The sequence below is a fragment of the Rattus norvegicus genome, chromosome 3, assembly GCF_036323735.1.
Source record: "Rattus norvegicus strain BN/NHsdMcwi chromosome 3, GRCr8, whole genome shotgun sequence".
NCBI lineage: Eukaryota > Metazoa > Chordata > Mammalia > Rodentia > Muridae > Rattus > Rattus norvegicus.
Window position 1 is genome coordinate 135871670 of NC_086021.1, and position 25041 is coordinate 135896710.

Below are 25041 nucleotides of genomic sequence, written 5' to 3' on the forward strand. Positions count from 1 at the left end.
GGTACCAATCCTTGTCCCCACTCTTACAAAATTAGTGAACTGTAGAGAAGGGAACTGTACAGCTAGAACGTGGTGGGACCTGGTAAGGGTGTGGCTCATAGGCTAATCAGAGGCATTGGCATGGACTCCACCTCTCTCATGGTCTCTTACTCCCTTGTCCTTGGAGACAGCTATATCCTATCCAGTGGACCATGCAGCATGTAGCCCATACTTCTCTGGAGACCCCTCTCTTCAGACGCTCTATTCCTACAGCCATTGAGTCTTACCCTTGATCCAGATCCCCAATACCTCTGCCCTCCTGCTGTCCCTGCAGGATGCCTGTGGCCCTCCATTTTGTTCTGCTTTTCTCCTGGGCCTTCCTCCTGCCTTCTCCTCTTTTCTGTCTGGCTTCTATTCCTCAGAATCTTCGTAATGGGAATTCCCTCAGCAAGCTGACCTTTGTTATAGCTGCTTGGCAAAATCCCAAGCCCAGAGAGTCCTCCCTTCCACCTCTCTGTGGCTCAACCACGGCTTCTGGTTGTTTGGAGAGAGAATCACACAATCTGACGGGTGCCTTTGTACCGGGCTCTCCATTCAGCTCAGCCTGCAGGTTGACCCTCACCACTGCCAGGCTAGGCTAGGGGTTCCATTATTCTATCTTGTCCTGTGCCCACAGGACCCGTATGCTCTCCTATGTCTGCATCTGGCCCTCATTCTGCTCCATGGACCCCTGCACTTTCCTTCCAAGTGACCCCACCCCCAACTCAACTTTCATCTTCTGGACATCAAACTGGCCATCTCATCTAGGCTGTGTCTCTCTCCTCCCTGCAGAGATGGCCAGAGGCCTCCCAGCTGGGCTCTGGAGTCAGCCATCCCACTCTCTTGGTGTCTCTGGCCTCTTGCACAGTGCCCTTCTGTTTCTGGACAATTCCAACCAGCATCCAACAGTGCTTCCTTGGTGCCCTGGCCTCCAGCCCCTCTGGCACAGAGACCTCTGAGCTCTTCTCTCTTTGCCTTCAGAGTCACAGCTTTCAAAATAATCGGATTTGTTCACATTGTGTCTATTTTCTTAACTCCTTTGCAGTCCTGGACTCAAGGCAGCCTGGCGCAGCTCCCAATGCTTTCCCTGGAGCTCTCGGTCAAGGTTGCCAGCAACCCGTCTGGCTGGCTCTTGGACTTTATCCTGAGTCTGGACACACTCTGAGCATCTGTCAACAGACTCTCCCAGCTCACCTCCTACCTCCCCAGTGGTCCTTTTTCAGACTCCTGAGTGTGAGTGCTCTCTGGGCCCCTGAAGCTCTTGACTTCCTACCCCAGGTGGCTTCCATCAGACTCTGCATGGATTCAAACACCGTTCTTGTCTTAGTCAGGGTTCCTATTCCTGCACAAACATCATGACCAAGAAGCAAGTTGGGGGGAAAGGGTTTATTCAGCTCACACCTCCACATTACTGTTCATCACCAAAGGAAGTCAGGACTGGAACCCAAGCAGGTCAGGAAGCAGGAGCTGATGCAGAGGCCATGGAGGGATGTTACTTACTGGCTTGCTTCCCCTGGCTTACTCAGCTTGTTCTTATAAAACCCAGGACTGGGGTTGGGGATTTAGCTCAGTGGTAGAGCGCTTGCCTAGCAAGCGTAAGGCCCTGGGTTCGGTCCCCAGCTCCGAAAAAAAGAAAAAAAAAATAAAACCCAGGACCACCAGCCCAGGGATGGTACTACCCACAGTGGGCCCTTCCCCCTTGATCACTAGTTGAGAAAATGCCTTATAGCTGGAGCTCATGGAGGCATTTCCTCAGCCGAGGCTCCTTTCTCTGTGATAACTCCAGCTTGTGTCAAGTTGACACACAAAACCAGCCAGTACAGGTGCACAAGCCAGCGATTCCAGGTCCATCCTGCACCTCTTTGAACTTCCCTCCAATGGATCTGTAGAGGCTCTAGCCTTAAACTGTTTCCTCCACAGAGACCCCAGTCATCCCATAGCTGACACACCCACATTCAGTTTTCCCCACCAGTGTGTTCCCTACAGCACTTGCCATCCCAGTAAGCTGACATGGTGCCCTCCCCAGCTCACTTATGCCTTTGTCTAGTGAATTCTCATATCATCTGATATGTATATCCTATGGTGACCTGGAGGACCCATTTGTCCATACTCCGCTCAAGACTTTGTCTCCGAGACTCTCTCGGATCCTAAGGTCTTCCTACTTGAAGATCCTGGGTATATAGCTTGTTTTGTCCTGAGTAGCCTTCCCAGTCTCCACATGAGCTGTTTTCCCTTACTGTCTCCCTCTGTTTCAAATGCTCTCTATCCAAAGTGATCATCATTTAACAGCGTAATCTAAAGTAAGCCCCTTTTATATTTTTATCTCAAACATATTTTCTTTATTTCTAATAATACAACTTAAAATCGATTCTTCTTTGGGTTTTATATCTCTTTGAAATTTGATTTGATCTTTATTTTTGATGAAAACAAATGTACATGTATAAGAAATAAAATACACATTTTCAAAACATGTTTATGTGGCTGGCATCACCTGATCGTGTTACTCAGTTGCACATCTGTCTCGTGTTAAAATCGCTTTCTTTGCATGTCTGGTTTGCTCTTTTTGATGTTGCTGTGGACCCAGGAAAGCCTGCATCTTGCATCATATGATGCCCTTTTGGGATGCACAGTGGTACCTAGCATATCCTGATGGGTACCGAATGGGTGACTGAAGGACGGAAAGCAGGGTTGGAGTGACCTCATGACTCTTACAGCTCACAAAGCATCCTGCAGAAGATCGAACACAGTACCAGAGTTATTTAGAGCGAGAGAAAAGCTATTTGAGACTGCAGGAGGTCTGAGAAGTCTTCCTGAGGTAGAGACTAGACCGCTAAGACTCCGTCCTGTTTCTGCTAACTTCGAATCACAGCGATTGCTGTGAAACTCAACTGTGGTCATGAAGGCCTGGCGTTGGTTTTGAATTCATCTTGTTTCCCCTGTGTGTCTGGCCTGAGGAAGAACTTGGGATTTCCAAGGACCCCTGGAGGCACTTTCTTTGAATCACTGCTTTTGATCACCTTTGTTTCTCATCCTAAACCAACCCCATCACCCTCTGCTCTGCCACCCCCAATTCCACTCAGCCTCTTGCCAGGCCTGTCTTCTTCCAAGGGTTCTTACCCTATACTCCCTGACTCTGTCCCTCCCACTGGTGTCTCTAGGCTTTGTTTTCCTCCTGTTCCCACCCTTGTCCACACTCATCTGATGGTGAATCAGGTTGACTGTGGTAAGGATCCCCCACTACCCCCAAGGCTCACAGTGACTGGTGTGTGTGAACTGGGAGAGGAACCGAGTCCTGTACTGTTCACCCACCATGGATTTTCCCATGATCTCCATTTGAGGACACAGGCTGGCGGAGCCTCCAACATCTGGAGTGTCGCCAGGCACCACGGTGGGAGTGAGAAACAAGGAGAACTCTGAGTCAGCTCTTACCAGCGCTCATCCGGAAACTCGTCGTGTCTCTTTCCCTCTCGTTCTATGGTCCTGTGGGCTTTGCAGAGTGAGGAGAGGCAGGAGCCACGAGTAGAGTATCACACAGTCCTCAGGAGGAGAAGAATGCTAGCCTTGCAGGGCTTCCACTCTAACGGGGCTGCATGCTCTCAGAGAGAGGGCACTGTCTTGCCCCTCCCATGCCGGGCCTGTAATTTGTGCAAAGATGCAGTATGAACATGAACCCTACTTCTGGACCAGGATGCTCCCTTTCCGTTTCAGTGGGTTCTAACACACACAGTAGGAATGGGTGATTTTGAGTTTAGGCTTTAAGAGAGTTCTGGCAAAGGTTTGGATGAAGTTTCCACTAGTTGACCTCATTTTGCCCCGTGCTTCTTAGCCACAAGATCTCTGTCTTTCCCTTTTAGTGTACAATCCTCTCCCAGCCTCACCTCGTCCTTCCACTCGTGAGTAGCGAGACCACAGCTGTTCCGTGTTGAGCCCTCCCCAAAGCCAGCACTGGGGTCAATGTTTAATCACCTTTTCATGACTCCTCGTCACAAGCCAGCTGGTGAGGAGACAATTGTCCTCAAGCCACTTTTATAGAAACGAGGAAACTGAAGTTCAAAGAGGTTTTTTCAAACCTCCCAGCTTGTGGGCTGGACCTTTGGGCATTTCCCTAGTCTGTGTGACTGGCACGCCCGCCTCGTGACTGACTGGCTCCTCGGCTGAAGGGGTGAGTTGGTGAAGGTCAACCCTGGAGACAGCTGCCAGCTCGCCTGGGAACTAAGTGTTCTGCGCAGGGGTTGAAGTGCATAGATAATGGTGGAATTTACCTCTCAAGATGGCAGGGCCAAGTGTGACTTTGTTTGATAAGCTTGGATTTTTATGTCTTTAGAAGCAAACAAACAAACCACCAAATGGCAGTGTTGCTGGATGACTTCCCAGAAGCCTGACTGGGAGGGAGAGGCATGGACTCCACCCTCGGGAAAGCCAGGGTTCTGGGGTGAGGAGCTCGGTGGAGTTTCCCCGCTAATACTCAGGTTCCCCTGGCTGTGTTTCTTCTAGCTTCTCCTGTCTTCTGTGGCGTTCTGGAGCCATGGAGAGCTCCCACAGCACGTCCCCTTACAGGGCTCACTCACTGACAGAAAGAAAGGACAGTGAATTACATTGACACCGCACAACAGGCTTGGAACTAAGGACATTGTGTTTTCTTTCTTAAAACTTTCATTAATCATGGGGAACTGAGGCAGAGGCTCATGAGTTTTGCAGCTGGGCTGGGGTACGCAATAATACTCTGTCTCAAAGGTATGAGGTTTTGTTTTCTGTTTTTGCTTTTTCATATGGGAATGTAGAAGCTGTTTATTTATTTTTTTATCAAATTGAAAAAAAACCTAAATCTTTATTTTATAGAAATACATATATATTTTAAAAAAACTCCCCCAAGATGCTATTTTCTCATTTCCCCATCTTCCTCCTCCTCTTCAACGCCTCTGATATAGAGGACATTATTACACCTTATTAGAACTTCACCCAGATGTCCAGACAGTGCCCTGTCTGTATATTCTTCTGTATTTGCAAGCTGCATGTTCATGTAGCCATCAACGGAGACCAGGTAGCCCTTGTACTCCATGCCCTACTTAAGTCTCACCATTGCTGGCTTTCCTGTCAGTCCGTTGAGAAAAGGCTTGGGATTGAGGGATAAACTCATCGCCAAACCCGAAAGCACTGTCCCCCCCCCAGCCGCTGACCCCTCCTCGTGACTGGAGCAGCTGACACTACACCGAACGGACCAGCGCTAAGAGTGAAGCCATTTATTTTTACACTTGCTTGTAACAACTGTTTTTCTACTTGTTTTATATTAAATTTTAAAATTGGTACCTAAAATGTAAAAACTGTAGTCTTATGGGTAGAAATAGAATTTTTTCCACTTTTGAGGGTATTTTTTTTTCCTTTGCTTGACTTTTTGTTTTGTTGTTGCTGTTGCTGTTGTTTTTGTTCTTTTTGTTTTAGGGGTTTTATTTTGTTTTATTGTTGCCTGTACACACACATACACACACACACACACACACACACACACACACACACACACACACACACACCCTCAGCTTCCCCAAGAGACAGGACTGTCCTGGAACTCACTTTGTAGACCAGGCTAGCCTTGAACTCACAGATGTCTGCCTACCTCTGCTTCCCCAGTACAGGGATTAAATGAGTGTGCCACCACTGCTTGGGTAAGTAAAACCGCTTTGTTGTTGTTTGTTTGTTTGAGATAGGGTTTCTTGGTGTAGCCCTGACTGTCTTGGAACTCACTCTGTAGATTCAGAACTTGAGACTCACCTGCCTCTGCCTCGGGAGTACTAGGATTAAAGGTGTGGGCCACCAACACTGCCTTTTTCGTTGTTTGTGCTTTGCTTTGCTTTGTTTTGTTTTGTTTTGTTTTGTTTTGTTTTGTTTTGTTTTGTTTTGAGGCAGGGTCTCAGAATGTAGACCTGACTGGCCTGGAGCTCACAGAGATGCATCTGCCTCTGCTGTTGGAGTACCATGCTATGTCACCACACCCAGCAGCCATGTGGTATCTTAATACATGTATCCATGTTTCCACTGTGACGAAATAAAAGATGACTGAGGATGCAGATGAGTGTAAACTGATCTTAAAATTAATTTATTTTTAATTGACAAATATGAATTATATATGTATATATTGATTGTGCGCATGCCTTGTGGAATGGCTAAATCAAACTAGTTATTATATGTATTACTCATTTTTCTGTTTTTGGTTTGGTTTGGTTTGGTTTTTATTAGCTAAAGTCACCACGCTGTGCAATACATTTCTTGTATTATCTCTTTTGTCTAAAACCTTAACCATTATCCCTTTGACTACAATTTCCTCCCCACTATATTTTTTGAATTATTCCATTTTATATATGATGAATATGAGGCTTGCATTAAAATGTCCCCAAGCTCCCACCTATCTGAAGTGATGAGCTAAGCCAGCAACCCACGAGCCTCCAAAGGACCGCGGTCCCTTCCCTTTATGGTGAAGAGTCATTGATGGATTGCAAGGTTGACAACAGTGATAAAACGGGAATGGTGACAGCAATGAATGTGGGGATGAGGTCAATGACTGACAGTCCCACAGTGAGCTGCAGATGCTTTGAGCATGTCCTCTAAAGACTATTATATTAGAAGGTGAAGCTTTGGAGTGGCAATGCTGGTGGGGATGGGCCTCAAGATGGTTTGTATCTACATGGCACAGGGAGTGGTACTATTAGAAGGTGTGGCTCTCTTGAGGTAGGTGTGGCCTTATTGCAGTAGGTGTCACTGAGGGTGTGAGCTTTTAGACACTCATCCTAGCTGCCTAGAAGTCAGTATTCTCTTAGCAGTCTTCAGAGGAAGATGTAGAACTCTCAGCTCTTCCTGCACCATGCCTGCCTGGATGCTGCCATGTTCCTGCCTTCATGATAATGGACTGAACCTCTGAACCGGTAAGCCAGCCCCAATTAAATGTTGTCCTTATAAGAGTTGCCTTGGTCATGGTGTCTCTTCACCACAACCCTAAGATAGACCTTTATGAGGCAGAACTTATTTGGAGTCAGGTTACTGGGATAATGTCCTTGGACAGGATTAATGTAGTTCTCAGGTCTCTGGGTTCTTCACACAAAACAAATTGCTACAAAGAAAGCCCCTGAATCAATCTCTTTTCTCTTCTCTTCTCTTCTCTTCTCTTCTCTTCTCTTCTCTTCTCTTCTCTCTCTCTCTCTCTCTCTCTCTCTCTCTCTCTCTCTCTCTCTCACACACACACACACACACACACACACACACACACACACACACAATTCTTTCTACCAGGACGCCATCTGTTTTGTTGAGATGCAGCCACACAGCTTTGCCAGAGACAGCATGGATGGAACTATTCGAGTTTAGACCTTCAACTTTAGCCTCCAAACCTGTGAACAAAATAAACTTCTTTTCTTTGCAGAGTATTTAGCTTCCAGTATCTGGCTCCTGTTGCTATGGCAACAGAGAATTAAGTGAGAGGCCAGGGAGATAGTTCAATGGTTAAAATGCTTGCGGCACAAGCAGCATGCATGAGGATTGGAGTCTGGATCCTGGAATCCATGTTCCTTTGTTAGGTTTTGCATATATTGCTGGGGTAAAACACTAAAAACAGCCCAGGGTTTATTTCATGTAACAGATTACAGTGCGTCATCAGGGGAAGTCAGGGCAGAAACTTGAGGCAGGAACCAGAGGCAGGAACTAAGGAGGAACTCTTCTTCCTCACTTGCTCCTCTGTGGGCACAATTTCTTGTGTACTGTGTAAAGGTTATCTTTGTGTTACTCAAAGGCTGGTTTCTGGTTTCAACCTGTCTCGGCATTGTAATGCTTAGGTGTAGAATCCTGTCTCAAGTTTATATAAATAAACCTTACCATTTACTCTCTGCTTTGTCAATAAATGCTGATCACTCAATGTCTGGGCAGAAGAGAGAATAGGGAGGAGCTTCTGGCCACAAGGGGGAGGGGATGGGAAGAGAGAGAGAGAGAGAGAGAGAGAGAGAGAGAGAGAGAGAGAAAGAGATTGGAATTCGAGTCTGAGAAGATACCATAGAAAGAAGTAACTGAAGCCCTAATTGTAATCATGTTAAGTATTTGGGATTGGGGCTGGGAGGCTAAGATAGACCATTTAACTGCCCAGATATTGAGGTGCAGCTTGGAATAAAACTTGTTTTCTCTGTGTGGTTAACTGGGGACTAGCAAAAGTAAAGAAATCCAGCTGCTACATTGATTTACTATTTACATAATATTAAAAGATGAGTCATTTTGCACTCTTCATGCTCTCTCAGTCTGCTCTTTCTTTTTTTTTTTCTTTTTTTTTTCTTTTTTTTTTCTTTTTTTTTTTTTCTTTTTTTTTCTTTTTTTGGAGCTGGGGACTGAACCCAGGGCCTTGCGCTCGCTAGGCAAGCGCTCTACCGCTGAGCTAAATCCCCAACTCCTGCTCTTTCTTTTTTTTTTTTTTTTTTGGTTCTTTTTTTCGGAGCTGGGGACCGAACCCAGGGCCTTGCGCTTCCTAGGTAAGCGCTCTACCACTGAGCTAAATCCCCAGCCCCACCCCTGCTCTTTCTTTTTAATGTGACCAGGGACCACTGACCAGATGTGGCACCGCCCGCAATGATCTGTGCAGCGATTCCTCAGTTGAGCTTCCTTCTTCCAAGGATTGTCTGCCTGTGTCAAGTTGACAAAAAAACCAACCAATGCACTGTAGATGCTAGATAGGCAAAGCAGTCCAGTTGTAATTCCAGCTTTTAGCAAGTGGAGGTGGGACTCCTGGAGCAAGCTGGCTAGCTAGACTAGCCATAGAAACCAGCTCTGAGCTCAAATAAGAAACTCTGACTCAGTGAAAGACGCCTGTCATCAAACTTTGAACATACATGCACATCACCACACAAATGTGAGCTTATACTCATGGACACACACACACACACATACACACACACGCGCGCACACACCCATATATGGGCCACACATGAAAAAGAGAAGAATATGAACTGCCATGTCCCAAATGGTCGTTAATGAGTCACCGAATTCTTAGCCTTTCTTAGAAGTCAAAGCCTCTCTGTCTGCAAGGTCGCAATGGAAGAGGCTTTACCTGCACCAGGATGCTCAATGAGAAGAAGCTTCTCTTTACCAATCCAGTCCCGTATCCTCCTTCCCTGTGCAGCCACAGCCCAAAAGGTCACCCACACACAGGCTTGCTGCAGAAGACCTGGGTTCCCACTGCAGCCACCTCTCCTGGGCACAGCTTCTCCTAGGGTGAGGCATCTTCTTATCCTCCACCCTGGTCTTCTTTCTCCAGCCTGGCCCAGCTCCAGGAGCCCACCCCACTCACCCAGCTTGGCACACACATCTTGGCATATCTTCTGTATTCTTCTGCGGCTTATCCTAAGGAAAGGCTCCAGAACCTGCGGCTGGTGGGTTCATTCTTCCTTTCATGGAGTCATCCATTTGTCTCTTTCAACCATGTTCGTGAGGCACCTGTAAGTTCTGTCCACTCTTCATCCGTTGTGTGGCTGGACGGATAACCGTTCACCAGCCTCCAGTTTGCTTGTCTGTAAAATCTAGCTCATCATGGGTGACACTGTGTGGAATGTGGGACCTAACAGTTTATCACAGGTCTTCTGTAACACTAACTCCTTGCTTAAGCACCTCTGCCCCTACTCCTACCACTGCTCTGACTGAAGTTCCTCCCCAGTGCTCCACCAGAGAAGGTGACCCACAATCTGGGGCTGTGTTGAGGACTCGGGGTGGTTTAGAGTCAAGGCAGGGTTGAGGCAGAGGCCTCATGGTAGCTGCCAGGTTCCCCCAGACCACTGTGCATTCCACTGAATACTTCCTGAGCGTCCGGTCTGGATGGAAAGAAGAGAGAGAAAAGAGCTGCACAGAGCCCTTCCCTCAGGCCTGGGGGCTGCTTTGCTGAGCTGTGAAGAACCACAGATTGGGCAGATTCCTGAGGTAGTCCTGGTAAGAATTCCTTCCAACTAGAGGGAGAAAAGGCCAAAGAAGAAAGCAGGGGAAATAACAGGAAGTGAAGGCAGGCGCTAGTGCTAGTGAGAGAGGGAAGAAGAGGACTCTGCACAGAACCCAGAGCCTTCTTATGCACCTCACTGCTCAGTGCAGGCAATGCTGTTAACTCCAGCTTCCACCTAGAGTTAGAGCCCTGGGACAGAGGGATTAAAGTCAGCAACCAGGGAGGGAGCAGAGCCACAGAGAAAATTGTCAGCAGGTGTCTGCAGCCAGAATAGTCTCTTGGCATGGCCAGAGCACATACCTATGTGGCTTGGTTAGTAGAGTGATTACCTAGCATGCATGGGCCCTGTGCTCAAGTCTTCACACTGTATAAACTGGGCACTTACCTGTAATCCCTAAACTGGAGAGGTAAAGACAGAGGATTAAGGTCATTCTTGCCTACATAGCAAGTTTACCTGAACAGCATGAGCCCCTGAATCCTGGTCTAAAAGTGAACATCAAAAACACAGCAAAACCCAGAGTCTCAACTCTGGTACTGCAGATCCTAACAAGTGTGTGTGTGTGTGTGTGTGTGTGTGTGTGTGTGTGTGTGTGTGTGTTCATTCCTTCTTCCTCATTTGTTGAAAACTTTGACCACTAAAAGTAAAGACTACATAAACACAATTACACATTCAAACACACACACACACATCTTTTTTTTATGCGTTGTGTATTTTTATGCCCTTTTTATTTTTTTAAAAAAGAACTTGGACAAGACTAAAACACATATTTTCCCACTAATCAGCCTCTCCCTCTTCCTCAACAAAAACAACAAAGACCCCCCACATAAGTTGAGTGGGCATGGTTACATTCTATAATTTTTATGGAGCAGTGGGAAAAGGGAGTGAGCTGGTCACCTCATTTTAGCCTTTAGGTTCCTGTGTTCTGATAGGCTAAAGTGCAGTAGTTCTAGTACTCTGCCATTGTTTGATTAGCTCTCATAGCTAGAAGGGGGTTATCGTCCTTTGGGGATCTCCAGTGCAGTTGGGGGAGGGGTGGCTGGGCTATAGCCATCAAACAATTGTGACTAACAGGACCGTGGCCAGTGCTGGCTAGTAGGATCTGGGATGGGGATGCTAGCTGGCATATTTCTTGGCCTTGTATGGGGAGCGTCAAGTATGCATGTGGTGGTCAGATTAGAAGGATGATTCACTTCCTTCACAACTTGGCCTCAGGTGTCACAGCATGTTACTTGTGTCATACTTGTAGGTATGTCCGGATTCAAGGACAAGCAGATCATTAGGAAAGTGAGAAAGGCATTTGGGATGGGAAATCTTGCTGGACCCATCCTGGGTAATAAATATAGTGTCCAAAATTTGTCATGTTAATAAGGACAAATTATGGAATTTGTGTTCTTTCTAAGAAAGTGTCACCAACTATTGTGGCACCAGTGTCATGACATCCCCATGGCTTTCAGACTGACATACAGGGGTACTGTTTTTGACCCCTGTCCACTGAGTGCATAGCGAGAGTCAGGGTTGGCTGAGCCCTCTCATGAAGAGTGATGGGCACACTTCTGTGTGAGACAAACCAGGCATTTTATACAAGAGCAAAGCTGGGGCTTGTCAGGCGCACCTAACTTGCTGTTATCGATGCCCTGTCAGCAGTGCTGTGTATTGGACAAGACTAAACAGAGATGTATCCCAGGCACGGGGAACTGGGATCCGTTTAGTTTGCATGGTCCAGAAAAGGGCTTCATTTAGTGTGCGGGATAGGAGAGTTGTGTGCTTTGAGAGGGAGATGCTTGGTTGGGGACATTCTAGAGTCTGTCGGCAGCTGCTGTTGGGTTCCTCCCCAGAATAGACTCTCCTGGTCTCTGGTCCAGTTTCTGGATGTCACTTTCTCTTGGGACAGCGCTAATGTCCAGAAGTGAGGTTGGGCCAGGCCATACAGAAACTCTAAGTTGCTTTTCATCTGAGAGAAGGTGGGTGCTCTAAGGTCCTGTCACAGGGAATTAAAGTGCAGATCCCTAGGCCTCTTTCTTCCCTTCCCGCAGGTCAGACTGTGCATGCGTACCTGTGTGGACTTTCTTGGGGACTCTGCATAGAAGCACACAGTAGCCTGCCACAGTGATCATCACTGTGGGCATTGGCACCCACTGTTGGATTTTAAATCCTGGGTCTTGTACTTTTAATAATGGTCACACTTTAGCTACCCACTGCCTCAGTTTACCTACCTAATAGGTAGAGGCAATGATGACTGTGATCAGATTTGCTTCACCAGAACCCCAGCTCACAACAAGTATCTCACAGTCCAGTAGGAAGGTCTTCATTGGGGATGGGGTTGGAGGGTGTTAGTTCATTCCCGGGGTGATGAAAGCTGAAGCCTTTCTCCACCCAACATCTAGGATCTAGGTCCCTTCTCTGAGATCCCAGAATTCAATGGGGACAACTTAAATCAACACACACACACACACACACACACACACACACACACACACACACACACACAATCTTTCCAAATTCAAGTGAGGGCAAAAAGGGGTCTCTGTGGTTACCATAAACACTTTTTAAAAACTAGAAGGGCTAGGGAGATGGCTCATTTAGTAAAGTGCTTTCCTTGTAAGTGTTAGGATCTGAGTTTAATACTCAGATGCCATGTAAAAAAGTCAGGTGTAGTGGCACCCACTTGTCACCCCCATCCGGAGAAAGTAGAGACAGATGGAGTCTTTGGGCACACTGGCTAAACTCCACTACTTGGCAAACCCCGTGTCCCAGTGAAAGACTTTGCTTAAAAAGAGAAAACGAGAGATGACAGCTGAGAGGGACCTCCTAGCATGAAAATGCACACGTGTGAAAACATATGTACTAGAATACATGCACACATGCAGATACATACAGATGGGTGGCTTCTTGTTGCTTCTTGATTTAAAGCCTAAGACAGGGTCCAAATACATTCTAGACATTTCACACACAAGAGCAGTCACCGGGAAGACAGGAGAGGCAAAGCTGAGGCCAGGTAGGCTGCCCACCACAATCTCTTAGGTGTGGCCTTAACCTGCAGTCACTTCAGAGGCTGAATCAGGAAGTAGGAAGCCTCATCCAGCAGTGGGTTGGCCACATGTGCAGTGCCAAGGGACAAATGCCTTCCAGGAAGAGATCACAGAAAGTGACAAGACTCTTTAGTTAATTTTAGTCAACTCTGAAACCTCAGTTCAGCTCCAGCAACGGGGTTGGAATTTAACATCTGTGTGGCTAGTGAGACTATCACACATTTCCCAATGTGTCATACACTGTTTCTTTGCTTTGGAATCTGAGTAACCAAAGGAAGAGCCATTTTCTCTGAGGTATCACTCATGTGGAAAGGTAAGTGAGGGAGCCCTGGGGGCAGCAACAGGCTGGCCTTGCCAGAGATAGAACCAGGAGATCTAAATCCTCAGCTCCTTTGTCAGAGATTCAAGATGAGTCGTCATGTGTGCAAGTTAGGTTCTTCCTTTCCGTTCGTGACTCTACTGTGACCGACCGTCCGTGTTCATAACTTGTACGTGTTGTGGCGATCTGTTCACGACTGCACAGGGCTCCCTGGTGTGGAAAACTGCTGCCCATTCAGCCCGGCCTCTCCCTAGGATTAGCACCAATGGCAGCTAGTCACAAAGCAGGTCTACTTAAATCAAGAACTTAAATCTCAGGGTTGGGGATTTAGCTCAGTGGTAGAGCACTTGCCTAGCAAGCGCAAGGCCCTGGGTTCGGTCCCCAGCTCTGGAAAAAAAAAAAAGAACTTAAATCTCCTTTTTATTTTTATTGTTGTTGTTGTTGTTATTATTATTATTATTATTATCATTATTATTATTATTATTATCGTCATCATTGTTTCACAGAACAAAATCATCAGAATGCTACTGATAATTTCTGGTTAATAAGCTTGTTCTTCAAAGGGTCTAATTTTCGTGCTCTGCAAATTTCTCAGGGAAACACGGAGCATGCAGGGGACTTGCTTGGGTCTCAGGCAGTGGGTAGCTTTGAATGTCTGCCACTGGAGTGCTATGAGCTTGACGAGATGGAGATCAAACTCTCACCTCAGAGGCCCAGCTCATCCTAATTCTTTCTGGGTTACCCAGAGTCTTGGGCCCATGTCCTTTCTCCACAAGGAAACAGTCTCTCAGTCGGTAAAAATCCCCTTTCCCCACCCCTAGGGAAGAACCTGGTGTTTTACCCTCTACCTAGCAGGGGTCATTATTTTCATCCACTCTTGCCCCCAAATGAAGGCATAGAGTCGGCACAATAATTCAGAATGGGAAGCAGAGTTTGGGCTTGTTTTGAAAATACCTTTTAAAAAGAAGAGTTTTAGAACAATAAAAGTATTGATAAAAATCACACAGCTGAAGTGAAACCCACTCGTCCACCTTCCTCGTGCTTCCTGTTTTGGTTAGCACATTATCGTCAGCCTCGGTGGTATTTCCACCCTCTGCTTCCACCGGCGCATCTGGACGAAATGTGTGCTCAACCGGAAGGGTCTGGAGCCCTTCCCTGTTCTGCTCAGGTCCCAACATTCCAGTCAGTTGCCACCAAGAAGGGGCCAAGGAAGCTTTGGCCACCCTTGGAGACAGCAGAGCCACAGCTCAAGTGGCCTGAACTGCTTTCTGCTCTGGACTCCTGGCTTTTAATCCTAATTGCATCCTTGTCATGGAGGAGGGATGGTATTCGTTTTTCCCAATCCTGGGACAGAAAAGAACAGTCTTTGCATCATCTGTCTGCAGCTGATTACAGCTCCTCAAGTCACCAAACATCACACTGTGAGTCCCAAGCAGGACATAATGAAAGGTGACTGTGGTGGTTTGACTAGGTTTGACCACCACCACCCCCATTCCCCACCCTCCCCAGCCCCCTTCCGCATAGACTCACATGTTTGAATGCTTGGCCCATAGGGAGCGGCACTATTAGGAGGTGTGGCCTTGTTGGAGTGGGTGTGGCCTTGTTGGAGTGGGTGTGGCGTTGGAGGAAGTGAGTCATTGTGGGGATGGGCTTTGAGGTTTTCTATTCCTAAACTCTGCCCAGTGTGGAATGAGAGCCTCCTCCTAGCTGCCTTTGGATCAAGATGGAGAACTCTTAGCTCCTCCTCCAGCACCATGTCTGCCTGCCTGCTGCCATGCTTCCCACCATGATGGTAATAGATTGAACCTCTGAACTGTAAGCCAACCCCAATTAAATGCTTTCCTTTATAAAAGGTGCTTTGGTCTTGGAAACGATGTCCCTTCACAGCAATAAAACTGTAAGACAGTGACCAAGATGCTAACAATGACAGCTCCTCTCTGTCAATCCCTGGCTGCCCTTTCTGGTAGATTTAAACTACCTTAGTCAAGCTGAGATCAGTCTACCATACTCCTACCTCTCCATGTCTACATGGATTCCTTTCTTTTCCATTATTTTGTTTTTTGAGGCAGAGACTCAGATGGCTCAGGCTGGCTCTGAGCTAGTTACATAGCAAGTTTGGTCCTCTTGCCTCTGCTTCTTCTGATTGGGATCGTACGCCAGCTCCCACTGGCGTACTGGGTTGCTGTGCCTTTATTTTAGTAGAGGAAGGACTATTGGTGTATTATATTTGCTCAAAGCTACTACATACCTCTTTCAGAAGTGTAAAGAGAACAAAGGACAGATAAACACCTTTATTTCCAAGTAGACATAAATAAATAATGATTTTTAAGTTTCTGTTGGGTTTCTCAAGATAGTATTGGGAAAATAGCAAAACTTTGCGTACTTGATTTCCCAAAGATGGCCGCCATCTGTCTATACACTCAATAGTCTCTGACCACTAACCTTGTCTTCTCATCATGATCTGGTCCCAATGACTACTCTGAGAAGTATATTCCCAGTGTCTAGGTCCAGACCTAAGTGGACTGATAGCTTCTGTCTCCTTCCCCGCTCTTGGGCACTCTCTCTCTGCTGCTGAGAAGTTCAGACCTGTGGAGAGCCACATGGAGAACAGCCCAAGTGCTCTTTGACAACACCAGATTGGACCCCAGCCAGCAGACAGCACGACAGCCAGCCACAAGTCAGGCCACCTTGTCCACATAGAAGTTCCTGATGTTCTGTGAGAACTCATTCAAGTAGTCACAAGTTTCATGAAGTTTTCTCCAAATGCCCTCCAAATGCCTGGCTTGGGCAGAAGTGATCCCTTACCTGTGAGCCTCACACAAAGCTCACTTACAGGGAACAGCAGTGGTGACCTGGTTGCTCTGGACTGCATACTTCACCCAGCATGATGTGCTGGAGACACAACCTAGAGCTCATGGGCAAAGTGCAAAGGAAACTGACTACCTATTGCCTAAGGTGCTGGCACAGTCTGAGTCCCCAACAAGACTATAAGGAAAGCACACCCCCTGGTTTTCCATGTCCTCTTCTGGTCTTACAACTTCTGTGGCCTTATAAGTTCCCATGTATGGTGTCTGCATTCTCCTCTGCCAGAACCTGAACCTTCCCTCTCGTGTGTTCCCCTCCCAATAAAAGCATCCTTTCTGGATGAGACTGGAGAGACGGCTTAGCAGTTAAGAGCAGTGGCTGCTCTTCCAGAGGTCCTGAGGTCAATTCCCAGCAACCACATGGTGCCCTGTTCTGTCTGATGCCCTCTTTTGTCATACAAGCATGCAAAAAGAACATTCATATACATAAATAATAATATAAATCTTTTTTTTTTTAAAAAGCATCCTTTCTGCACATGCCCCACCAAAAACGAACGTCTACTTTCGTCTTTAAAGTGAGCCTGAATCAGCATCATTGTTGTGATGGCCATTCCCAGTTGTCAACCCCATCGTGTGTGGAATGAACTACAATCCAGAAATGGAGGCCACACCTGTGATCCAGATCTTGAGGCTGGAAGACACAGGCTTTTTGATACGGATCTTGAGGTATAGTGGCTATGAAAAGCTTAGCCCCAGGCAAAGTGATAAACACCTTTAATCCCAGGAGACAGAGGCAAGCAGATCTCTGAGTTCAAGGCCAACCTGGGTCAGATTGTCTCAATTCCAAGTAAAGAAAAGCTTAGGACCAGGCGTGATGGTATGCACATTCAATCTGGGCCATACCTTCTGTGGAAGGCCTACATAAGGACAATGGAAGAAGGAGGGCTTTTTTCCCCCTCCACCTGCTTGCACGTGTTTGCCAGCACATCTGTTGGAAACGTCATCTTCAGGATTCCAGCTTCTACAGAAGTCCAGCTGAGGCACTCAGCCTCATGGGACTGAGCAACTACTAGACTCTTGGACTTCCCATTCACAGCTGCCCATTGTTGGGCTAGTTGGACTGCAGACCATAAGTCATTCCAATAAATTCCCTTAATATATAGAGACATTCCATAAGTTCTGTGATTTAGAGAACCCTGACTAATACAGGAAAAAGGAAAAAACAAAAACAAAAAAATACAAAAACCCCACCTGCCATCGAAGGGAGTGTTGTTAAAGGAAGGGAACAGGGAAGGGCAGAAAACCCAGATCAGGACTGTTTGTCTTAAAATGAGAAAGACCTCTCTGGCCTTGGTCTGACTCTGTGAAAGCGGTTCACAGACAGCCTTCTGTGGCTCTTCCCTTCACGTGTCCTGATCTGTCACAAGCAGCTGGTCTGACTGAAGGTCCTACTATGGTGGCAGTAGCTGAGTTCAAGCCCTAGTTGCCTGTCCGTGAAATGGGTACATGCATTTACCATGTGTAACTTCTCTCCAGTTGCCTGTCTGTGAAATGGGTACATGCATTTACCATGTATAACTTCTCTCTAGGCAGAGCTTAGATTTGGTTTTCATTTCAATTTGTATGTGTATGTGTGCTTTGCCTGCATGTATGTCTGCCGTGTCCATGTCTGTGGCCCTCAGAGAAGGCACTAGATCCTGTAGATCTCGTGGATCTGTAACTGGAGTTACAGATGGCTTGTGAGATGCTGTGTGGGTGCTGGGAATCAAATTCAGGTCCTCTGGAAGAGCAGTCTGTGCTCTTTACCACTGAGCCATCTCCACCCAGTTTGGACTGTTTTTTTTAACCCTGTCTTTTCCCTACTGCTGAAGGTAGAACTCACAGCCAAGGGTTAGCTACTCCCTGCCCTGTGGCTGACAACTGTCTTTGGTGTGGGGGTGGGAGATAACTTGGGAGAGGGTCTCATTCTGAAATCAGGAATGTCATGTTGAGGCTCAAAATGTGGCCAGGAAAGTAAAGTAGAAGTGGAGAGAGGGGCAGAGCGAATGAGGAAGAGATGTGGCTCCAGGTCACAGAGCAGAAAACAGCTCAGACAAGCGAGGGGATGCCTGGGCCAGAGCTGCCCAGGAAGTGAGAATCGTTCCCATCACTGACCCCTTGCCGGCTTTGCTGGGGAAGACTGGAAAGGAATATTGGTCTGGGCAGGTGCACCACCATAGAAGCCCCGCACTGTGGTGGGTTGCTCTGTGTTTCAGAAAGGTATGATCAGTGCTGTGCAGACCACAGTGAGAAGGTTAGAGGACCCTCCAGGACTTCTACAGACAGCCCTTCTCTCTAGTAAGCTGGGGCCAGGATAGGCTACCTAGGAGAACAGAGAGAGGCCAAGTTGCTGTTACTGACAGCAAGGGCAGCCAAGCTTCTATTCCAAACTGACTTTAGGACCGTGAGTAATTAATTCTTTCTCTCATAGCAGCCTCAGCCTTCCTAATGCTGTGACCCTTTAATACAGTTCCTCATATTATGGTGACCTGCTAACCATAAAATTATTTTCATTGCTACTTCATAACCATAATTTAACTATTGTTATGAATTGTAATGTAAATGTCTGTGGCGAATATGCTCAGGGGGTCTCGACCCACAGGTTAAGAGACAGTCATCTAGATCAGTGTACCCTCATCCAGGCAGAGGGGACAAAGCAGGGCTCCTTGGCTTTGCTCTGTAATTTTCAAAAATGAAACACAGGTTACCTCCACTGAACGGCACATATATTATTTGTCTAATTTCCTGGGCAACCATTTAGAATCCTTCATCCCTAAGCAACATACTCCCTCCTCACTCCTTCCAGCTGCCCCTCGCCCCCCACCTCTGGCGTCTGTCATAGGTTAGTTTGTCTTGTTCTTGAACTTTATAATAACGAAACTGGGGAGCGTAGAGCAGCCTTTTTGTGTCTGATTTCTTTTGCTCAGTGGAACATTCTAGAGAGACATTCAAGTTTCTCTATTTCTAGTTCCTTGTTTCACATTGCATACAGGGCTATCCCTCAATTTGGGCTATGTCTCACATTTCTTAAATCCTGGATTTTCTGTCACCAATAAAACAAGAGTATTTTTGTGGATGTTCATAGCCTCCTGCCCTCAATAATACCTCAGAGTGGAGTTGCTGGTGTGAATTGAAGATTATGACAGTTACAGAATTGTCAACCAAATACAATTGGGAGTCACCAAAAAAAGCGAGTCTCTGGGTCGTTTAAACCTGGTATAGCATTACTAGAAAGGATTTCCTCAGTTCTGTTAATTGAAGTAAGGTAGTCCACCATGAACAAAGGCAATACTATTTTCTGGGTTTGGGTCCTAGACTGTTCGTAGAGGGGAAAGCGAGCTGAGCATGTATCCACTCCTTTTGCTCCTAACTGTGGATGCCATGTGAGCCACCTTGACCCCTGCAGGATGGGTCCCAGACCTGTGAGCTAAAGCCTCCCCTCTTGTCTTCTTTCAGGGTGTTTTATCACAGCAATAGAAACCAAGATTGATATTTGTTTTTATTAGAAAATACCAGGCACTTCCCCCAAGGGCTGTGCTATCTATTGAGTTCCTCTGAGCAGGAAGAGAGCTACTGGCTTTCATGAACTTTCTAACACTTGGTGGACCTCCTTGCCCATCTGGGCAGGTGTGTGGATAGGACTGTGTGATGGTTTTTCCTTTTGTGACTTCAACTCCAGGGCACAGGCCCCGGCGGGCACCACCATTCATGTGTGCCCATACTCACAAAGATAAACACACAGCTAAACACAATTAAAAATAAATAAATCCTTAAAACAAATATCAACTTGATATCAAAAAGATACTAATTCTTCCCATTATGATGGAAGAAAACAAGATAATTTAAATGATATCTAATACAAAATTTTCAGATCTTTGATCAGGCAAAATATCAAAAGTTAACTTGAATAATTTCAAGTAGGTAACACTACTTTTTTATTTATATGGTTATGTTTCTAGAAAAACTAATAGAACTTCTGATAGTGTCAAAAAGTGGCTTTGAGGGTGGGCAGTTCTTTTCCTCTCTCTCTCTCTCTCTCTCTCTCTCTCTTTCTCTTTTTAAGGATTTATTTATTCCATGTATGTGGATACACTGTTGCTATCTTCAGACACCAGGAGAGGGCATCGGATCCCATTACAGATGGTTGTGAGCCACCATGTGGTTGCTGGGATTTGAACTCAGGACCTCTGGAAGAGCAGTCAGTGCTCTTAACCGCTGAGCCGTCTCTCCAGCCCCAGTTTTCTCTTTTTAATGGTTGTTTTGTTTGAGACAAGGTCTCATTATCTCAGGCTAGTTGTGAAAATCCTCTCTTTCTTTTTTCTTTCTTCTAATGTACATTGGTGTTTTGCCTACATGTATATCTGTGTGAGGGTGTCAGGTCTTGGAGTTACAGACAGTATGAGCTGCCATGTGGGTGCTGAGAATTGAAACCAGGTCCTCTGGAAGAGCATTTAGCACCCTAAACCACGGAGACATCTCCCTAGAGATGTGACTTTTTAATCCTACCTCCAGCTCTAAGGCCACTCCAGCACACCCAGCGGGCCGTGGAACTCTTAACAAGACTTTTGTGTAAATTACATAGACACAAACTAGATAGGAAGCATGGTCAGGCACTGTCCCGAACCAGCAGTGGGCTCTAATGCCAGGCATGCAGTATAGCATTGGTTCTTCCTGGATCCAACCATCCAGCTCTCCCTGAAGATTTTAAAATTATCAGACTCCATAGTCACACAAACCAAATACACTTCTTCACATATATACATGTTTGGTTTCTCTAGAGATTCCCACGGCCTCCTTACTAAAGCCTGAAATCATAGAACCTACCAAAAATGAATGAATGAATGAATGAATGAATGGAAGAGCATCGATGGACTATCTTTACATTTCCAAAATCTCTGAAGCCCCAGTCTCCAAATTCCTTACAATCGGGATGTCTTAGGGACCCCCTTCCAACCATCATCTTGCTCCTACATCTTCTTAGTTACCTTTTCATGAGTGTGGCGGAGTCGAGGGAAACAAGATAGGAGGATTTATTTGGGCTCACAGCTTCAGACAGTTCTGTCTGTGGCGGGTTGGCCCTGTTGCTTCGGGCCTGAAGCTAGACAGAAACAAGGTATCATAGTGTGGGAGCTTGTGGTAGAGAAGGTTGTTCATGCCATGGTGGCCAAGAAGCAGAAAAAGAAACAGGAAGGGGCCAGCAAGCAGGTATGTGTTTCCAAGGCACGCACCTCTAAGGTCTACTTCATGATTCCATCACCTCCACAAATAACCCTGCCATTGGGGGACGAATACATGACCTTGTGGGGACATTTGATATGCAAAGCATAACGCCCACTCAAAGTTAGGATGGCTTTGATTCTGTACCCATGTGGCTTCCCAAGAGCTGTGACATTTGAACGTTTATTTAAGTTGGAAAATAACTTGATTTGTTCTAGGGCTAGAGTCCCCTTAGAACTTCTGAAACTGCCTCTTGGTGCCAGCAGCTGTGGCGACCTTGAATAGACAGCCTGCACTCTCTAACAGTGACAATGTCGCTGATCCGGACATCTCTGAAACAGAGGGACAGGTGCACAGACATGTTCTTGCGACACCTCTCAAAGCAGTTGTACTTTTTGATGTAATGGAGATAGTCCCAGCGGATGACAATGGTCCTCTGCATCTTCATGTTCGTCACAACACCAGACAGGATCTGACCTCGGAGAAATTACCAGGAAGGGGCATTTCTTGTCTATGTAGGTGCCCTCAACGGCCTCCTTGGGTGTCTTGAAGCGTAGACCAATGTTTTTGTAGAACCAAGGGAGTTTTTCCTTGATGGTTTCTCCCAGCAAAACATGCTTCTTGTTTTGAAAGATCGTAGGCAGCTCTTGGTAAGCACTCTCTATCTGAGAGTCCGCCATCTTCCCAGCAGCCTGAGAAAAGGCAAGGTAGACACTCCCAGCTCCCTTATTCACTACTCGACATTTGAACTTTCATTTATCTATTTCATCTTGAAAGTTGTAATTACATTTTAAACTTTTTATTTATTTTAAGAGTTTCACTTATGAATATGCTGTATTTACATGAGGAATATCCTAGGAGTGATGTGAAGACGGTTTTACAGTCATGTATATGTAAAAACTCTTGTTATCTCTTATTACACGTGTGGGAGTTGATGGAGAATCTGGAAACCGCCCTACTGATATCTTGCACCTTTCTCCCTCAGTAACGTGGTTGGTTCATTCTAGAAGAGGCTTTTCAAAGGCACAAGATGATTTGACTGGAAATGGATTGCTATTTCACATGGCTGTGTGCAGGTGAAGTCACCTTAGTGGACTTCGTGAGAATATCTGTTTCAGGGTCCCTTCTCAGGAGCAGAGGTGAGATGTCTATTCTCAGAGGCAGAAAAAGGAAGGGCAGCCATGCAAGGTGTTGATGACATCATAGTCTTTCAGTGTTAGCAAATCCAAATGGATAGAGCTGTTGGGAATGCACAAAAATAGGGCTTGGTGATGCAGATCTGTCATCCGAGGACTTGAGAGGTGAAATTCAGAGAGCAGGAACTCAAGCCTGGGCTACTTGAGACCCTGGAGAGAAGGGGGTTGGAGGGAGAGGAAAAACAAAATTTAAAGGTGTTAAATGTTTGCCACAGGATTTGTTTTTCTTAACAGCCCAGGAGTTGGTGCAGTGCCTCAGGGGCCTGCAGCTTGGGTCAACACGGGGTACTTTCCCTGTATGTGAACCACCACAAACACTTCACTCAACCCAGGCAGAGTCAGATTCTCCAAACCAAAGAGAAAAGCCCCAGCTTGGGTTAACTGGCAACTGAAGGCGACAGACAGCCCAGACTGGAGGAGGGTGGGGTGAAGATGAACTTCATCGGGTGGTTTCTACCTGACTACCCTGGACCCTCCCACACGGGGTTTGCTCCATGTTGCAGAGGTGCCCAGCTCGCAGTAACCATCTGGTTGTGTGCACTTGTTCAAAGGCCAGTATAAGGACTTAAGGGTGAGAAAGTCTTAGGACCCTGCAACCCTCCCCACCGCCTCACTTGTATGTTGTTATTTCAACAACTTCATTCCAGTGTCTGGACATAAAAAGAGACCATGAGAATATGAGAGTCCATGAGAATCGGAGGAGGACATGTGGCGGCAGTGAGAGTGGGGAGTTGTGGGAGGAGCGAGATACACTGCCTATATGTGAGAAATTGAATAAATAAAATGTTTTAAAACACTGCACACATTTATATTAAAGAACAAGTTTTCATGTGTACATATGTTTGTAAAACCACCCCCAAATCACTCCCGGAACGTTCCTTGTGACATCCTTACCCCCAGTCCGTTTATACCCATTCTATATCACTGTGGATTTTCATCTCTGTAGCTTTATATAATGCAAATATATAACATCGGCCTTTCCCTTGACTTCTTTCATTCACCAGAATTCCTTTGATAGTTTGTCCAATTTTTTTTTATCAGTCATTTATCTTTCCCTCCTTCTCTCTGGCTGAGAAGTAGGGCTGTGCCCCATCATATCACATGCTGAGCACACAGGTGACTTTCAGTTTGGGGCTCTGACAAAGCTCCCATGATTTGAGCCCCAGATATTTTGTGAATGCTTAGTTCCTTTTCTCTTGGAAACGAAAGTCTGGGGCAAGTGATGCAGTCGGACATATTTAACTTTTTAACATACTCTGAACTGTCTTTGGAAATGTTTGTAGAAGTTTACAGTCACAGCAGCAGAGGGTGAGAATTCTAGTTCCTTTACGTCTCCTGCACTTGGTAGTGTCTGTCTTCCTCACGGAAGCCATTCCAAAGTGTATGTGATGGTTTTGCACAGTGACCGCAGTCTACATTCCCTTCATGACTAGTGATGCTTCTGTTTGCACGGCTGTGGAAATAGCTCTCCAGATGGCCACCATATTCTCGGATGGGCTATTTTCTTCTCGTTGAGCTTTTACGATTTTAAAACATTTTCTGGATATAAGTCTAAGATATGTGTGTATTAGGGATGGAGAGGTCAGAGGTTAAGAGTATGCTCTTCCAGAGGACCTGGATTTGATTCCCAGCACCTACAGCTGTCTGTAACTCCAGTTCCAGAGGTTCTAATGCTCTACTCTGGCCTCCACAGGCACCAGGCAAAGAGGCACACACACACACACACACACACACACACACACACTCACACATACATGTATATGTATATATACATATATATGCAAAACACCCATATGCATAAAATAAAAGTTAAACAATTTAAAAATTGAAAAATATTAGTGTGACATTTTTTTTCTCCCACTCTATATAGCTTGTCTTTTGTATCCATCCAAAACTTTTCAAAGAACACAAGTTTTAAATTTGGAAAGGTCCAATTATATCAGTGTATTTCTAGATTGTGTGTTTTGGGGTCATATCTTAAAACTCTTTGCTTAACGCAAAGTCAAAACGTGTGTGTGTGTGTGCGCGCGTGCACGCACATTGGATGAGTTTGAGCTTGTAGGCATGTGTGCCCATGCACACACATGTAAAGGTCAGAGGAAGACACTGGGTGTCTTTCTCCATCACATTCTGCCTTCTTGCCTTGAGACAGTTGTCTATCACCAAATGGGAGGTTAACCGTTTCAGCCAGGCTGTCCAGGGAACTAACCCCTAGCATCTATTGGTCACTGCCCCCCAGTGCTGGAGCTGCAGACACACACACAGCCAGGCCTGGCTCTGGGGACTTAAAGTCAGCAGACGCTTACCACTGAACTATCTCCACAGATGTTCCTACATTTTCATCTCTCTTATCTTTAAAGATTTATAGTGTCAGACTTAACACTGAAAAAGTGAACGATGCGTGTTCTTAGTATTTTCCTGTGAGTTTTTTTTTTAAAGATTTATTTATTATATAGAAGTACACTG

The 25041-nt window shown here is 46.0% G+C and overlaps 1 long non-coding RNA gene and 2 pseudogenes across 10 annotated transcripts in view; 1 reads left to right on the top strand and 2 right to left on the bottom strand.

Moving 5' to 3' along the window:
• Nucleotides 1-2392: 2392 nt before the first annotated feature.
• On the bottom strand, nucleotides 2393-5155 carry Snrpf-ps3 (small nuclear ribonucleoprotein polypeptide F, pseudogene 3; annotated as a pseudogene).
• A 1643-nt stretch (nucleotides 5156-6798) lies between these two features.
• LOC102555576 (uncharacterized) overlaps nucleotides 6799-25041 on the top strand; it is an 82361-nt gene continuing 64118 nt past the window's right edge. For 9 of the 10 annotated variants that reach the window (XR_005502440.2, XR_010064889.1, XR_010064886.1 and 6 more), the window contains exon 1: nucleotides 6799-6932. This is a non-coding gene — a long non-coding RNA (uncharacterized LOC102555576). Of the gene's footprint in view, nucleotides 6933-22364; nucleotides 22519-25041 lie in introns of all 10 variants that reach the window. The other variant, XR_005502436.2, reaches the window with a different exon arrangement.
• LOC134486150 (small ribosomal subunit protein uS17-like) lies at nucleotides 18015-22059 on the bottom strand (annotated as a pseudogene).